At 38.8% G+C, this 4769-nt stretch overlaps 1 long non-coding RNA gene across 2 annotated transcripts in view; it reads left to right on the top strand.

Moving 5' to 3' along the window:
- The window catches only part of LOC108531181 (uncharacterized), a 61453-nt gene extending 58929 nt beyond the window's left edge, over nt 1–2524 (top strand). For both annotated transcript variants that reach the window (XR_001886084.1, XR_001886083.1), the window contains exon 4: nt 1951–2524. This is a non-coding gene — a long non-coding RNA (uncharacterized LOC108531181). The remainder of the gene's footprint in view (nt 1–1950) is intronic.
- The last annotated feature ends 2245 nt before the right edge of the window (nt 2525–4769 follow it).

The raw sequence follows: 4769 nt of genomic DNA, 5'->3' as shown, positions 1-4769 counted from the left end.
AGTCCGCCCACTAGTACCAACACATAAAACTTGGGTGAAATGGTGACATGGTTTGGCTGTGTCCGCACCCGAGTCTCATCTTAAATTCCCACATTTTAGGAAGGACCAGGTGGGAGGTAATTGAATCATGGGGCAGATCTTTCCCATGTTGTTCTCATTATATTGAATAAGTCTCATGAGATCTGTTGATTTTATAAGGGCACTTTCTTTTTTTTTTTTTTTTTTTTTTTTTTTTTTTTTTTTTTTTTTTTTTTTTTTTTGAGATGGAGTCTCGCTCCTGTCACACAGGCTGGAGTGCAGTGGCACAATCTCGGCTCACTGCAACCTCCACCCTCCTGGGTTCAAGCGATTCTCCTGCCTCAGCCTCCTGAGTAGCTGGGATTACAGGCATGCGTCACCACACCTGGCTAATTTTTGTATTTTCAGTAGAGATTTGGTTTTGCCATGTTGGTCAGGCTGGTCTCGAACTCCTGACCTCAGGTGATCCACCTGCCTTGGCCTCCCAAAGTGCTGGGATTACAGAAGTGAGCCACTACACTCCACCTGACTTTTTTCTGAATTTGTTAATTTGTTTGCTGATCCTTTGTTTTGTTTTTCGAGGTCTTAAAAACTTTTCTTTTGAGCTATTGACAGCTTTAACAATTCAGTACACTCCTGTGAACAAAATTTGGAGCACATTTGTTTCTCTCTACCTGATTTCCCCAGAACTGTAAACTACTTGCAAGTATTCTTAACTTAGGGCAACACAGTTATTTGCATAAGTGCAATAAGAATCTGTTTTCATTTGTAACAGGATGCAATTGGAGAAATTGGTTGTTTTACCAAGGCTTTGACTGGAATGGTGTGCTTTCCTTTAAGGAATCAAACTTGACTTATAGAGCCAATAAGACCTTGGAAAAACTAGCATCATATTTTATGTACACAGTCCCTATAAAGGGTTTCTGACCCATGGTAAGTAAAGAATGTCACTTACTGACAGGTACAGAAGTCCCAGGTTTATCTTGAAACCCAGAGAAGAGAAAATTTCACCCAACTCATGGGTATTTGATGGCAAAATCCATGGCTGGGCTGGGCTTTAAGAAGTCCTATCTGAGATTCCCCTTATGGAACAAAGTTCCATCAAAGCCAATTTAAAAGCCTGTGTAAAAATAATAATTATTCTTGCTGCACTGCATACAAATATTTAGGCCAAGTATAATAAGCAAACCAGCCCTACCATGGTTTATCTTTAGTAAAATGGGGAACTGGAGAGAGAAAAAAATTATTTCAAAATAATTGTATATCTGTTGTTAGATTCTAGTGTTGCCTAATTTTTTTCCCAATTTTTATTATTTTCTACGGTTTGGACCAAATTCTAATTTTTCTTGGCTACAAGTCTTCAAAATAATATTTTCAATTTTTTTCATCTTTGTTTCATTTTTCCTAATTTGAAGTCACTGAAAACTAAGTCGTGCTTCTTTAAAACCCTGCGAGCTGAAGACAGACAACTTCAAGGTTGGAAGAAAATAACAGTAACCTGTTTACATACATAAGACACTTTCACACCTGCCTACTAATGTATGGATTTCAGAGTAATGTGGCCCATATCATTGATTACTATTATTATTTTTTGAGATAGGGTATCACTGTGTCACCCAGGCTGGAGTGCAGTGGCATGATCTTGGCTCACTGAAACCTCTGCCTCATAGGTTCAAGCGATTCTCCTTCCTCAGCCTCCCGAGTAACTGGGATTACAGGCACATGCCACCACACCCAGCTAATTTTGTAGTTTTAGTAGAGTTAGAGTTACTAACTGTTGGCCAGGCTGGTCTCAAACTCCTGACCTCAAGTGATCCACCTGCCTTGGCCTCCCAAAGTGCTGGGATTACAGGCATGAGCCACCACTCGTGGCCTGGATTGTTACTTTGTGTGGTTTTTTTCCCCTTCCTCCCCTCTATTTTCTCTTCACAGGACTTAAGACTTCGAAACCTGCTAAAAATGAGCTTTCCAGACCTACCCATCTAGGAATAAACCATCTCAGCCCTGAGAGATCTGATGAAACCTGAGACCAGAGATTCATTTTCTTGTAAAATGCTTTCTCCAAAAGACTTTGTAAAGAAAAGGGGGAAATGTGAAAGGAAAATACCTCGGGCTCTTTCAAGCTGGGAACTGCGCAGGGCAAATCGGCCTCCCATTCTCATTCTATTCAAGTCATCCCTTTGCTCACACAGATAGATGCATATTCTGATTGCCTTCTTGGAAGAAACTTAACAGAAACTCTAAAGAATGCAACCATATCTGTTTCTTACCTATTTGTGACCTGGAAGCCCCTGGGGAGGGTTGGGGCAGGAAACCTTGCTTTGAGCTGTCTCCGCCTTTCTGGACAGAACAATGTACTTCTTACATATGATGGATGGTTCATGTCTCCCTAAAATGTATAAAACCAAGCTGTGCCCCAACCACCTTGGGAAAATATCACCAGGACTTCCTGAGCCTATGTCATGGGCGCATCCTCAATCCTGGCAAAATAAACTTGCTAAATTAACTGAGACCTGTCTCAAAGTTTCGAGATTCACACTCCTATGCAAGGAAGGAAGGCAACATGTTTTCTAATGCCACACGAAAGCACAAAATGAAACGTGGACGCTTGAAAGAACAGTCTTTCTATAAGTTATTGTGACATGCTCCATAATTTATTGACAACAGAGTTGGTGATGATATTGATACTACACTGTCAAAATTTATCACCAAACATCTTTACATTTGATAAAAGATTGTGAATTTTTGTTTTCTGTCAGGAGAAGACAACTTATTGGAAATTCATGGATCCAGAATCCATTTCTTTCATCAAAAGCTAATTTAAACTTAACTATAATTTAACAGATAAATTATTGAATTTGACTACTAATGAATAGTTGAAGATGAGTTTAGAAATACAGTATCATTTACATTACTTTGAATGAAAGTTTAACAATGAATATTCTGAGCTTAATAACATGTTTAAAAATCTCTTCTTCCACCTTATCAACATAATTCTGTGAGGCTAGTTTTGTACAGTGTAGGTTATAAAAACAAAACATTAAAACAGGTGACATGAGTAAAAATGGCAGATTAAGAGAACATCCAACATTTTGTTCCTTCATAAGACTAATGAAAAGACTGGCAAAGAAAAGCAGAATCCATTTTTTCAACTATCTTGGCATTAACCAAAGACTTTCAGCCATCCAGGGAGCATTTGTTCAATAAAAATATCTGAATCTTGGTAAGAACTGGAATCTTTATGACATTTTAAACTTACCTTAGGCCCATCTCCCACTCTTCAGCACAGCAATAGCCTAGAAAAATAACAACTGCATTCTAGTACTGAAGGATCAGAACAGAGCTGGAGCTCTTTCAAAGCCTCAGTCCCAAAGAACTGACATTGTTTGATCCATCCTTAGAAGTCTCCACTGAAAAGGCACATTTTTACTTGATGTGGCTTGAACTTGCCAAGTGTAAAAAGTCTCTCCCAGAGGTTAAGTCTTTTTTATTGAAAATAATTTTAGGCAAGTCTTTTAACTATGAGGCTGCATGAGATGGATGATAGTGCAAACAATAGACTAAGAAGATTAAAGGGAAAAGCTGAGGCATAAGATGTCTGTCGGAGCTTTGAAATGCTCTGACATATTCCTGAGAATTTGAAAGGTCATGGGCATACGTAGGCCTGTGGGTATTCTGAAGAAAGAGCTGAGAAGGCCTAAGCTATCACTTCTTGGTGACCTTGAGGTTTTGCACAAGCAGAAAGTAAAGGCTAAAACAGCATTGTGAACTGCCTGGTGGAGTGTTAAAGGTATGACCCAACATATATATAGTAACCCACAGCAAAGATTTAGAGGTTTATTGGTTCCAGCATTTAAGGAAATCTCTGTTCAATCATTAGATGTCCAATCACTAAGCTAATTGATACTCCCATGACCACATATAAAAACAATACATACTTTATAGAATTAGTTCAGAAAAGCCATGAAATAAATAAAAACAACATTTAACAGCAAGCAGCGATAACAAAATTGGGCAGGGAAGAATATGATTTTCAGACTTGCAATATTATATTATTTTAAATGTCAAATTTTCAACATAAAATTGTGAGACACGCAAAGATATGTCCCATACACACACAAACGGAAGGTAATTGATAGAAGCTGGCCCTAAGAGGCCCAAATGTTGTGCTTACTAGGCAGAGAGTAAAATTAGCTATTTAAACATATGTTCAAAGAGTTAAAGGAAACTATGTCTGAAGAGCTGAAGCAAAGAATGATGTATTTGTCCATTTTCACAGTGCTATAACGATACTACCTGAGACTGGGTAATTTACAAACAAAGGAGGTTTTATTGACTCACAGTTCCACACGGCTGAGGAGGCCTCAGGTAACTTAGAATCATGGCAGAAGGGGAAGCAGGCACCTTCTTCACAGGACAGCAGGAGAGTGAGCGAGAGACAGCAATGGAGGAACCGTCACACACTTATAAAACCATCAGATCTCATGAAGACTTTCTCACTATCATGCGAATAGCATGGGGGAACCGCCCCCATAATCCAATCGCCTCCCACCAGGTCCCTCCCTTGACACATGGGGATTACAATTCGAGATGTGATTTGGGTCGGGACACAGAGTCAAACCATATCAAATGACAACGGTGTTTTACCAAATAAAGAATAAAAATGGGTCAAAATTATTTAAAAAATAGTAACTCTGGAGTTGAAAGCGAGAATAAGTGAACTGAAAAATAAACCATAGCACATTTGATCA

The sequence above is a fragment of the Rhinopithecus bieti genome, unplaced genomic scaffold (genome assembly GCF_001698545.2).
Source record: "Rhinopithecus bieti isolate Rb0 unplaced genomic scaffold, ASM169854v2 scaffold_8350, whole genome shotgun sequence".
Classification (NCBI taxonomy): Eukaryota; Metazoa; Chordata; class Mammalia; order Primates; family Cercopithecidae; genus Rhinopithecus; species Rhinopithecus bieti.
This window is presented reverse-complemented; position numbering and strand designations above follow the sequence as displayed.